At 43.9% G+C, this 13,670-nt stretch overlaps 1 protein-coding gene across 1 annotated transcript in view; it reads right to left on the reverse strand.

The window, feature by feature from the left end:
• Window positions 1-3,168, reverse strand: part of RAB27A (RAB27A, member RAS oncogene family) — a 74,185-nt gene extending 71,017 nt beyond the window's left edge. Inside the window, exon 1 of the mRNA XM_027123070.1 lies at window positions 3,045-3,168. The gene's annotated coding sequence lies outside the window, so the exon portion shown is untranslated. The remainder of the gene's footprint in view (window positions 1-3,044) is intronic.
• Between the last annotated feature and the right edge of the window lie 10,502 nt (window positions 3,169-13,670).

Raw genomic sequence — 13,670 nt, forward strand, 5'->3', positions numbered from 1 at the left:
TTAAATTCACTGTACTGCAAAATATTCATTAGGAAATGAAATTCCATTTTCTCAAATTTCCAAGGGATTTCACTCTCTCCCTAGATCAGCACAAGAGACCGAATCACTGGAGACAGATGCTGAATGCCCCCACCCAGAGAAGAGGGCTCCCCACTGCCACGGTGGGAAGGACCCAAAGTCCTCACCTTTCTGCTTGTTTGAGCTTTCCCTTTCCAAGGAGGGTAAGGCCATTATCTTGAGGAGAGAATAGAAGAGGAGAGATTTAGGAGTTGTGGTATAGCTATGGACATTGCTTCTCGGATAAAGTGGGAAGAAGAGTGAGAAAGAAATAGCAGAGTGATCCCCATTTCTCAGCCTCTCATTCCCTTTTCATTCACTCAACATGATTTTTTAGGGCTTAATATGTGCCAGAAACCATTCTAGGTGCTTTGCCCACCATAGTGAACAAGACAAATTCCTGACCTTCATGGAGCTTGTATTCCACCAATGGGAGATAGATGTTGTGTACAACGTATGTGTGTGTGTGTGTGTGTGTGTGTGTGTGTGTGTGTGATGACAGTAAGTGCTATAAATACTCTAAAGAAAAATAAGGCAAGGGAAAGGGGAAGAAAATGATGGGACAGGGCGGGGGTGGGGGGTGAGGGATGCTATTTTAGATGGGATGGTACAAGAAGGCATCTCTAAAGAAATGACTTTTGACTTGAAAGAAATGAGTGAGTAAGCTGTGCAGACATCTGAAGGAAGAACATTCCAGGCAGAGGAAACAGCAAATACAAAGGTCCTGAGGCGTGGCTGAAGCAGAGTGTGAAAAGAGGGGAGTGATAGAAGATGAAGCCCCCCACACCATGTAAGGGGACTGCAGGCCACAGTAAGGACTTTGGTTTCCTTCTGAGATAAAAAGCCACTGGAGAGCTTTGAGCACCGGAGTGAGAGACATAATTGACTCTGGCTGCTGCGTTGAGAACAGACTGTAGAGTGGTGAGGGTGGAAGCAGAGTGGCCCTGTAGGAGGCTTTTGAGTAATCCAGGCGACAGAAGTGAAAGGAACTTGGTGGAAGCTGGGGAAACTGTGGAAATTTCCTATCCTAGGTATAGACTCAAAATAGAACCAATGAGATCTGCTGAGGGACTAGATGTGGAGTGTGAGAGAAAGAAAAGAATCAGGGGTGACCCTGGGGTGTTTAGCCTGAGCACCTGGAAGAGTGAAGTTGCCATTAACGGAGACAGGTGAGACTAAGCGAAAGCGGGTTTGGAAGAGGAAAATCAAGAGTCTGGTTCCTAGAGACTGTTGCCCACTTCAAGACCCTTAGATCTCTTTTAAAACCAAGGCAACAGAAATTGAGAAGCTGATCTTAAATTTCATATGGAAATTCAGGGAACCCAGAATAGCCAGAACAGTCTCAAAAAAGAAAAGCAAAGTGGGAGGACTCACACTTCCCGATCTCAAAACTCACCATGTACACAGCTAATAAAGAGGCGAGTATGATACTAGCATAAGGATAGACATACAGATCAGTGGAGTAGAACCGAGAGTCTAGAAATAAACCCTCACATTTACAGTCAATTTATTTTCAACACAGGCACCAACAGCATTGAGAGGGGAAAAAATAATCTTTTCAACAAATGGTGCTGGGAGAACTGGATGTCCATATGCAAAAAAATTAAGTTAGACCCCCTACCACACACCATATACAAAAATTAACTTAAAGTGAGTCAAAGATGGAAATGTAAGAGCTAGAACTATACAGCTCTTAGAAGAAAACATAGGCATAAATCTTCATGGCTTTGGATTTAGCAATGCTTTTTTAGATTTGACACCAAAAGCAGAGCAACAGAAGAAAAAATAAATTAATTGTACTTCATCAAAGTTAAAAATCAAGGCAGGCCATGGAAATTAAGGAAGTGAGGGAGTAAGGAAGAAAGAATAAAGGAAAGGAAGAAAGTAGGAATGAAAAACTAACATAAAATATAGAAAAGAATGATGGTCAGTCAAGTCTTTCCAGCACTACATTAACCTTTCTTCATTTGTAACCATCTGCAGAAATTCTGTTTTCCAGACTGTGTTTCCCCCCTAAAGCAAGTTTCTAAGAAGTTTAAGATAAATAAATAAATGGAACAAGAACAGTGAAGCACCAACAAGTTATATCACCAATAATTATAGAAAATTTATACAGCATAACACTCCTCCCCTTCTCAACATCTGAATGATGAGCTGAGCCAAAAGTGATAATCCATCCAGTAGGAAAAATAGCTGTTAGCCCATAGAGGTAAGAAAGAGGACCCCCTGGCAGGAAGTCATGTGGCCCGCAGGAGCCGAAATGCTGGGAAGGTGAAGTCAAGGGCTCACAAGCTTTCCTTCACTTCAGGCCTGACTTTGCTTAATCGGTGATCTACTGGGACAGAGACAAAAGCTTTGGCAATAGTTAGCAAACGAGTCATCACACCAGCCCTACCACCAGTCAAGACCCGAGAGCCTGGCTGCCTGGTAGGGTTTTCTGTCTGATTGGCAGGGAAAGAGAGAACCCTCTCCCACCCGTGCAGTTTGCCCGTCCAGACCCTCACCAGCAAAGGTGTCAAGATGTTAAATCATTCAACCGACAACAAAGGGAGGGAGGAAAGAACGGCGGGGGGCTGGGGGGCGGAGAGGAGGGCGTGCAGGAGGTCTGGAACCTTCCTCCTCTCCTGCCAGAGAAGTTTCCTTCCTCCCACCCCGAGATGGGGAGCCTCGCACCTGGATGCCGCCCGGAGGTGACCTCAGCCCCGTCCCAACCTGGGACTCCACCTAATCAGCACCTCGCCCAAGCTGACCCTCACCCCCGTCACTGTCATCGTGGGGTCTGTGCTGAGGGCCCGGGAGAAGCAAAGCAGCTTTTCTGGTGGGCTCAGCCGCCCACAGGCGGGGAGAGAAGGAGCTGCAGCTCCACCCCCCGCCCCAGGGCCAGACCCTGCGCTCGCCCTCTCCGTCGCTCAGCCCCGCGGGGTGACTGGAGCCTCCAGGAGCCGCGGGCCTAAGCGCGCCTCCCCCGCCCGCGCCAGCCGCCTCACCTGTTTCGCCCGCGGTCCCCACGCCGCTCTTTCTGCGCGCGCCGCGTCCACCCGCTGACGGCCTTTTTTGGGTCCTCGGCGGGTATTTTCCGTCGGGCCCCACATCACTTCCCGTAAAGGAGAGCGAGGTGGGGGCGGGACCTCCTCTCCACCCTCCACCTCCCGCTTCCTCCTGTCACCTCGGCGAGCACCTCCGCCCAACTCTGCGAGAGCGCTTTGCGGGCGCCCTCCCCGCGCGCCGCCCCCAGCCCCGCCGCACCTGCCACGCAAAGGCCCCATTCGCCTCTTTTTAATCCAAGTTGGGTCTCCACTGCCGCTTCCCGGAAGGCGCGAAACCTTAGGGGGTTGTTTTCGTTCTGAGACACAGTGGTGACACTTACAAACTGCCACGGGATCGGGCACTGCAAGGTAGTTTGGTGTCTCTCGCCAAATCTGCTCCCCTAAAAGCCATTTTCTAAAGGTGTTTTCCAGGGCATCAGGTCGGTGTGTCCACCTTGTAGCCAGAGGTGCTGAGCGGCTGCAAAGTCAGCCCTGCCCGCGGTTCCTGAGGCCCGGGGGCGCTCCAGCTCACAGTGCCCCCTTGGTCCGGCTCCCCAGGGACCGGATCCGCGCTGGGCATCCGGCTCTGCCACTGTCCATCCCGCCCCAACAGCTCCTCACTCAGGGAGCCTGGACATGGCCCTCCTGGAGTGAGAAAAAGCTCTGGGATTCTTGAAAATGACCGGGGGAAGCGAGGGCGGGGGGAGAGTAGTAGAATTCTGGCAGGAAAAAAATATATTTCTGGAAGGAAATGACAAACGGGGTCGTACAGTCTACTCGTACAGTCTAGTTCAGATTATAAAATCGCTCTCAGTTAAATTTCCAAGTATTAGAGCAATTCGTTAACAAAAAAAAAAGTACAGTACTTGAAAGAATAGCCCCTGTACGGAGAAATCTGCGAGCCTTTGCTGCCCCCCAGCGGCTCCCTTCTCTCAGTGCCGACGGTTTTGTGTGGGCCGCTTGGACCTGTGGCTGTGAGGCAGGTTGGGGCCACCAGGTTCCCACTGAGAGGCAGCCGAATTCTCCTCCAGTGCCCTGGGGGTCTGAACAGTGGCTTTGGGGCCTGCCCCGTGGGCTTTCCGGCAAAGCACTTCTGAACCAAATAATTCTACTTCTAAGCAAAAGAAAATGACTGGAAGCCCTAGTCTACTGTCTCTTACTATCTGTTCTATCTCACTGATTCTTCTTGCACCACAAATTCCAGCTGTCTCAGGGCGACCTGCCCAACTCCATCATTCTTTCAGTCTATAACTACTCACAGTTTGCACTACAGTACAATCAGCTTCTCAGATTCACATATAGGATGAACCATATGAAATTGCCAAATATTGAATATACATTCAATTTAATAGTTCTAAATACAACACAGTGATCTCAAAGTTAGGGATAACAGATTTCACCAAAGGGTGATGCTTTCAAGGGATGTTTTCCAGGGAAGAGAAAGGCCATCAAACTGTTGTTGATGGAGGTTAGGACAGGAAAAGTAGCCCGATATTCATGTGTAGAGGAAGTCTTAGGAGTCACTGATCAGCTAAGATCTGGGGGGCCAACAATGCAGCAACCGCTAATGGCTCATATAAGGAGAGCTCCCCCTTCAGCCCTCCCCACTCCTGCAGCCAGGCAGGGCTGTCACCAGGAGTTTACCAGGCAGGAGATCAGAAAATAGCGATACTGTGGCCCATTCGTCGTCACCCATTCATTCATTTCATTCAGTGAGTCAAGCACTGTGTTAGGTACTGGAGAGGCAATAGTGAACGAGGTAAATTGGTCCCTGCCCTCAGGGATCCTGCCCTCAGAGAAACCAAGTTAACTCCAGTGCAGTGAGATACGATCCTTGATAAGGGAAGTTAAAGAGTGTAACTGGAACACAGATAAGTGACACCAAGTCAAGACTTCCCAGAGATAGTGATGTATAGATTCAGAAGGATGAATAAGAGGGGAAAGTGACAGAGGAGAGAATTTTAGGAAAGAGAGCAGAGGAATGGTCTGGAGGCAAAAAGAGAGAATGAGATATTGGAGCAACTGAAAGAAGTTCGGAAAAGCTGAAAAACTGAGTGGAAGGAAGCAATCAAAGAAACTGCAGAAATGAGCAGAGGCTGGAATATGAAGAACCCTGGAATGCTTATATTAGCTAACATTTATTGACCATTTACTCTGAATCAGCCAATATGCTAAGAACTTTACATATATCACCTCATTTACGTCTCACAATTGCCCTATAAAATAAGCACTATTCTTGTCCCCATATTACAGATGAGGAAACTGAGCCTTAAAGGGATTAAGCAACCTAAGTTCATATACCTAATAAGTGGCAAAGCCAGGACCAGAACTTAGAACCCATTTTCTTTCTTTTTTTTTTTTTTTTTTGTGGTATGTGGGCCTCTCACTGTTGTGGCCTCTCCCGTTGTGGAGCACAGGCTCCGGACGTGCAGGCTCAGGGGCCATGGCTCATGGGCCCAGCCGCTCCGCGGCATGTGGGATCTTCCCAAACCAGGGCACGAACCCGTGTCCCCTGCATCGGCAGGTGGACTCTCAACCACTGTGCCACCAGGGAAGCCCTGAACCCATTTTCTTAATGGCTATAAGGCGAAGAATGGGCTGGGAAGGCCAATTAGCATGCTGAAGTCCAAGTGCGGGATATCTGGTTTAAGGCAGTGGCTCTGAGGATGAAGATGAATGGACAGATTTGAGATACTTAAGAGAGTGAATCAAGAAGACTTTGTTAGGGACTTCCCTGGTGGCGCAGTGGTTAAGAATCCACCTGCCAACGCAGCGGACACGGGTTCAATCTCTGGTCCAGAAAGATCCCACATGCCGTGGAGCAACTAAGTCCATGCGCCACAACTACTGAAGCCCGTGCACCTAGACCCTGTGCTCTGCTGCAAGAGAAGCCACCGCAGTGAGAAGCCCATGCACTGCAATGAATAGTAGCCCCCCGCTCGCCGCAACTAGAGAAAGCCCATGTGCAGCAACGAAGACCTAGCACAGCCGAAAATAAAAATTAATTAATTAAAAAAAAAAAGAGGAAGACTTTGTTGTAGGGGGTGAAGAAGAGGGAGGAATCCATGGAGACGCCCAGATTTCTGGTTTGGGCAACTAGGAACCCTTGAGCAAAAGGAAGAAAGCAACAGGGAAGGAGAGTGAAATAGGCAATAATAAACAAGTTTAGGACATTTCAACTCTGACATACCAGCACCAGCAGAACATCCAAGTGAAACTGTTTAGTATGTAGTTGAATAAGTTGGTCTGAAGCACAGAAGATGTGAACTGGAGCTATTACCAAGGGGACTCAAAGACATGAGAGGCAATGAGCTAGTGTAGAAAATGTGCTGAGAGGGCAAAGAGGGGGCTTGGTGCAGAACCCAGAGGATCACTCAGTATTTAAGGCATTGGCAGAGGAAATCCAAGAAGGAATTTGAGAAAAGTGTGTCCAGAGGAAAACAAAGAGAGAAAGTTATTACAGAAACTAAGTATATTAAACCCATCTTGTGCACCAGTTCAAAATCCTCCCCACACCACTTCTTACTCCAGCCACAGAACTGGTCACAGTATACCTCTTGCTTCCAGCTCTGGAGCTTCTCTGACACTGCAGGCTGCTGCTTGAAACATGCAGAGTCCCAGCTCCAGTTACATTAATAGGATTGAAATGGGAGGTATCAGTACAAACTCATGATTTTTAATATGGAGAAATAGAGTTATGTATAGATATGTATTAAGTATATATTTTCCAGCTCCATCTGCTAAGAGGTCCTAGAAGCAAGTATATCATAGTAGCTATGAACACACTTAGCACTCAGATCTTGATTTCTAAATACCCTTTTCCAATAAAAGCAACCAAAGACAAGATCTTTTATATATAAAATCCTAAAGAATCTACTAAAAAACTATTAGCGCTAATAAATGAAATATGCAAAGATGCAGGGTGCAAGATCAATACACAAAAATCAGTTGTATTTCTACACACTGGGAATGAACAATCAAAAAGGGAACTTTTCTAAAAAAATCCCATTTATAATAGCAACAAAAAGAATAAAATACTTAGGAGATGCAGGATTTATACACTAAAAACTACAGAACACTACTGCAAGAAATTAAAGAGGACTTAAATAAATGAAAATATATACCATGTTGTTGGATTGGAAGACATAATATTGTAAAGATGGCAATGCTCCCCAAAGCAATCTGTAGATTCAGTGCAATCCCTATCGAATTCAACACTATTTTTGCAGAAAAGGAAAAGCTGATGCTAAAATTCACATGAAATTGCAAAGGACACCAAATAGCCCCCAAAAAAATCCTGAAAAAGAATAAAGATAGGGCTTCCTTTGTGGTGCAGTGGTTGAGAGTCCGCCTGCCGATGCACGGGATGTGGGTTCGTGCCCTGGTCCGGGGGGATCCCACATGCCGCGGAGCGGCTGGGCCCATGAGCCATGGCCGCTGGGCCTGTGCGTCTGGAGCCTGTGCTCCACAACAGGAGAGGCCACAACAGTGAGAGGCCCGCGTACCACAAAAAAAAAAAAGCATAAAGTTAATTCACACTTCCTGATTTCAAAACTTAATACAAAACTGCAGTAATCAAAACAGTGTGGTATTAGCATAAAGACAGAGATATAGACGAGTGGAATGGACTTGAGGGTCCAGAAATAAGCCCATAAATCTATAGCCAATTGATTTTCAAACAGAGTACCAAGACCATTTGATGGGGAAAGAACAGTCTCTTCAACAAATGGTGCTGGGAGAATAGATATTCACATGTAAAAGAGTGAAGTTGGACCCTTTCCTCACACCATATATAAAAATTAACTCAAAATAGATCAAAGACCTAAATCATAAGAACTAAAACTATAAAACTCATAGAAGAAAACATAGGCAGAAATCTTCATGACCTTGAATCTGGCAATGGTTTCTTACATGTGATAGCATAAGCAGAAGCAACAAAAGAAAACTGTATTAGACAATCAAAATTTAAAATTTGTTCACATCGAAGGATACTCTCAAGAGAGTGAAAACACAATCCACAGAATGGGAGAAAATATTTGCAAACCATATATCTGATAAGAATATAGTATCAGAATATATAAAGAGCTCTTACAACTCAACCACAAAAAGACAATCCAATTAAAAAGCAGGCAAAGGACTAAAATAGACATCTCTCCAAAGAGGATATAAAAGTGGCCAACAACCACATGAAAATATGTTCAATGGCATTAGTCATTAGGGAAACACAAATCAAAACCATAATGAGGTACCACTTCATAACTTTAAAAAAAAAAGAAGAGACAAATAACAAGTGTTAGTAAGATATAGAGAAACTGGAACCTTTATACATTGCTGGAGGGAATGTAAAATGATGTAGTCACTTTGGGAAACAGTTTGGCAGTTCTTCAAAAAGTTAAACAGAGAATCGTCATATGTCCCAACAAGTTTATTCCTAGAAATATGCCAAAATTATTGAAAACAGGTATTCAAACAAATACTTGTACACAAATGTTCATAGCAGCACTACTCCAAAAGGTTCCAAAAGGTAGAAACAATCTAAACATCCATCAATGGATGAATGGATAAAGAAATTGTGGTATATCCATACAATGGAATATTACTTGGCCACAAAAAGGAGTGAGGCACTAATACATGTTACAACATGAATGAAACTTGAACGTATACTAAGTAAAAGAAGCTAGTCACATAAGGTCACATACTGTATGATTCTATTTAAATGAAACATCCAGAAAAGGTAAATCCATAGAGACAGAAAGCAGACTGGTTGCCAGGGCTGCAGGGAAGAGGAATAGAGAATGACTGTTTACTGTACATCATCCTTTTGGGGTGATGAAAATGTCCTGGAACTCGACAGAAGTGATAGTTTCACAACATTGTGAATGTACTAAATGCCACAGAATTGTATGCTTTAAAATGTGTTATGTGAATTTTGTTTCAATTTTTAAAAAAGAACCAAACTCCTAGAGTCAAAGCTTCGTCTAAGAAAAGGATGAGCCAGAAAGTAAAGAAGTGCTCAGAGAATGACAAGGACATATCAAAAGGACACAGACCCATCTGGGGGAGGATTATTCCTCAGCTAAGAGCTTGCTTATTTTAACTAGGACTGTCAATATATTTTTGTTTATAAGCTACATTAACAAAACTTACCTTTCAAAAATGTCCACTGTGAATGTCAAAGTATATTCTTGAGTATTTTATACCTAGTTGTAAACTTTTTTAAGAAGCCTTATTTTACACTTGTTAAACTACAAAATTATTTTCAGAAAATGCTTAAACATTACATTTTATATCTGAAATAAACATTTATTAAAAAAAGAATACAGGAGCCAGCTTGAAAGGACTCCAACCAGCCAAATCTGGGACAATTTGAACATGTAGTGATTGTCAGGGTTGTCTTCAGGGGCATGGAACTAGAACTTGACACAGGGCTCTGCACTCAGAATTTTAATGCTCTACAGTCACTGTCTTAAAATTCTTAATAATTTTACCTTTGAATTTGTGTTTTATAAGTGAAATCTGATGGCACAATGGAGGATGCTGGAGGCTTGAAGCCTCTGCAGACACATGGCTCTGACTCCTGCCACTGCCCACTCCTCACCCCCTGGTCCCCTGGGCCCTACCCAGCCTTGCATTCACTACCTTACTCCAGGGCAGTGACTAAGTCACCTTGGCTGCGGGAGGCTCACATTCCGCCATCACCTTCCACCTGGCCAGGAGCGTGGATGTGAGAGCAGAAGGGATCAGGGTTGAGCCCATGCCCCATGGCACCATGGGGCGGGCAAGAAGGCAGGTATCACTACCATAGTCTGGTAGCACCACAGTACATTCTATGTGCCACTCAGCAGGGGGCTCCTGCCACCACCACCCAGGAATCAAGAGCACCCCAGCATGGAGGCTACAATCCCTGGGGGGTGCACATTCACCATGGGTTGGAGTGGTGGGTCCATGAGAAGAGGAGATTGACTTTCTCATCCTCACCCAGGGCTGTGCATCTTCATTCTGCACTAAGCCCCACAAATCATGTGGCTAGCACTGGTGACAGTAATAGACTGTACCTCACTGAACAAAATAGGAATCTGTGAATCATACTGAAAGATCATTTCTGCAGTATTCCTACCAAAAAGGTATAACCTGAATCTGTCTAATCATGAGGAAGCATTAAACAAACCCAAATTAAGGGAAATTTTACAAAACAGACCAGTATTCTTTAAAAATTTCAAGATCATGAAAGGCAGTGACTAAGGAATGAGAATAAATGAAACCAAAGAATCATGACAACTAAACTCATATGTAATCGTGAATTAGTTCCCAGACCAGAAAAAAAATTTTGTCTTGCTCTAAAGGACATTAATGGGACTTCGTAGAATTTGGATAAAATCTGAGATGAGATAATAATATCCTATCAACCTTAACTTCCTGATTTTGATTATTATACTATATTTATAAATGAGAATATCCTTGTTTTTAGGAATTGCACACTGAAATACTTAGGGGTAAAAGGGAATCACATGGGCAACTTATTGTTCTCAAAGGGTTTAGAAAAACAATGTGTGTGTGTGCATCGACATACACACACATATATAGAGATTAAAGCAACTGCGGTTAAATGTTAACATGTGTGGAATCTGGATAACAGGTATATGAAAATTCTTTGTACTATTTTTGCACTTTTTATTTAAGTCTGAAATTATTTCAAAATAATATCTAAAAAGCTTTTAGAATTCTCTTCAGCAAATCCCATAGGATCAAGTTTAGCGGCCCCCTTGAAAATCTACCATTGTTTAGGCTTTCCCCCTTTAATTCTCTTATTCTCCCTATCTTGCCCTCCTGATCTTGGAGTTAGAATGGATTTGTGATGAGACTGCAGAACCACCACCTGATTATGTTACCTGGGAAGGCCCTGATGATACTCCTTTCACTGAGGCACTGGTGAGGAGGCCACTGACATCTCTGAAAAGCACAATGGTGGAAGTCCTTTATGAGCTGAGACTGACAGAAGATGCTGCTGCAACAGGACTCCTGAGTATCAATTAGAAACAAAAGAATGCCCAAATGGCAAAGAACAGATGGCAGGCCATAAGTACTATAATGGGAAGCCAGGCTGGGGTGCAACCAGGGTGTCTTGACCCACAGAGATCTGTGATGGTGGCTTACAGGTCATGGTGTTCTGAAGGAAAAGATAGATGGGGTGTTTTCGTTTTCAGGAGAGAAGGGGTGTTTCTTGACTCAAATATTTTTTAGAGAAAATCAAGAACTAGTGAGCAGAAGGCTGTCAGTCTCCACAATGGCAATCATGGTCTTTCACCAGTTTCCTGATTTAAGTCATTTCACAGACTTAGAGCCAATGACTGAAGAAGCTGTATTCACCTGAGGAAGGTGAATACCACAAGAATTATACCAATGCCACAAGAATTATATCGTAAACTTTCCTCTGCTCCTACCAAGAGACCAAGGCCTTCAACCAGGATAAATGTGCATTGGGGAAAGAGGAATTCAGACTTTGATGACTGCAAGATCTGAGTTGAAACTGGTACAAGGAGGCTCTAAATGCTACCACAGTCCCTCAGTTTAGAGTGGGGGCTTGTGAGGGTGATAAGATATGTGCAGGTTTGGCCCAAATTTGTTTTACAGGACCCACTCTGTCATTCCATAGGATACATTCCATAGGATACATACATATACTCAGTAGCTGGCAGAAATCCCACACTGACCTTAAAGGAAGAGCCCCTGCCTTAGTCTGCTCAGACTACTATTAAAAAAAAACACCATTAAATGAGTGGTTTAAAAAAACAGGTATTTTTTTTCTTACAGTTCTGAAGGCTATGGTGTCCAAGATCAAGGTGCTGGCAGATTCAGTGTATGATGAGGCCTTCTTCCTGATTTGCAGACAGCCACCTTCTTGCTGTATCCTCACATGGGCAAGAGAGAGAAACAGCATCTCTCTTGTATCTTTTCTTATAAGGCAACTAATCCCATTGATAAGGGCTCCACCCTCATGACCTAATTACCACCCAAAGGCCCTACCTCCAAATACCCTCACATTGGGGATCAGGGCTTCAACATATGACTGGGGAAAAGCATTCAGTCCATACCACATCGTTATTGTAGAAAGAACCAACTGAAAGCCCCTAAATCTGCTTTCCCTGGCTCCAATAGTAAATTAGAAGCAATTCAGGCAAAAAATTGCAGACGTTAATGCCACCTTCAAAGATATGACGTATATGTGGGGGGGGTTCTCTCTATAACACCATTCAATTCACCACTCTGCGCCCTGCAAAAACTAAACAGAAAAAGTTCTCAGGACAGATGGTGATGGTGGTCACACAACAATGTCAATATATTTCATGCCACTGAAATGTACACTTAAAAATGGTAAAAACAGTAAACTTTATGTTATGTATATTCTACACCACACACACATGCTAGATGGATTATGGCAGGAAACTATGGACTACCTCAACTGCAGCTACCATTCCGGATGCAGTGGGTTTTTTTCTTCTCTGACAGTTTTGTTGAGATATAATCCCACACAATAAAGCTTTAAAGTGTACAATTCAGTGGTTTTTGTTTGTTTTTGTTTTTTGTGGTATGTGGGCCTCTCACTGTTGTGGCCTCTTCCGTTGTGGAGCGCAGGCTCCGGACGCGCAGGCTCAGCGGCCATGGCTCACGGGCCCAGCCGCACCGCGGCATGTGGGATCTTCCTGGACCGGGGCACGAACCCATGTCCCCTGCATCGGCAGGCGGACTCTCAACCACTGCGCCACCAGGGAAGCCCAGTGGTTTTTAATGTATTCACAAAGCTGTCATTGATCACCACTATCTAGTTCCAAAATATTTTCATCAACCTAAAAAGTAACCCTATATCTATTAGCAGTCACTCCCTATCTCTTTTCCCCCTTAGTCCCTGGGAACTACTAATACACTTTGTTTCTACACATTTGCCTATTCTGGACACGTCATATAGAATCATACAATATATGGCCTCTTGTGCTCAGCTTCTTTCATGTTTCAAAGTTTATTCATGTTGCAGCACATATCAGTATTTCATTCCTTGTTATAGCTGAGTAATATTCCATTGTGTGGATATACCACAACATGTTTATCCATTCACTGGTTGAGACATTTGGGTTATTTTCAGTTTTTGGCTATTATAATAATGATTCTATCAGCATTCATTTACAAATTTTTGTGTAGACATATGTTTTCACTACTCTGGGACATATGTCTAAAAGCAGAATTGCTGCATCATATATGGTATCACTATGTTTATCTTTTTGAGGAACTTCCAAACTGTTTCACAGCAGCTGCACTGTTTTATATCCTCACCAGCAATATACGAGGGTTTCAACTTCTCCACATCCTTGTCAACACTCATTATTTGACCTTTTTGACTGTAGTCATCCTAGTGTACGTGAAGCGGCATCTCACTGCGGCTTTGATTTGAATGGCTGCAGTACCTTTACTGGAAAAAACAAAAAACAAAAAACAACTCATTCCCTGGCACTTGTTATGTGACTACCGAACTGACAAACCAATCCTTCTCAAAAGGAGGATCAAAAGCAGTTCAATTTCGCACGATGTTAAATA

This window comes from Aethalodelphis obliquidens, unplaced genomic scaffold, assembly GCF_003676395.1.
Source record: "Aethalodelphis obliquidens isolate GAN/ISIS:26980383/991018 unplaced genomic scaffold, ASM367639v1 scaffold26, whole genome shotgun sequence".
Lineage (NCBI taxonomy): Eukaryota > Metazoa > Chordata > Mammalia > Artiodactyla > Delphinidae > Aethalodelphis > Aethalodelphis obliquidens.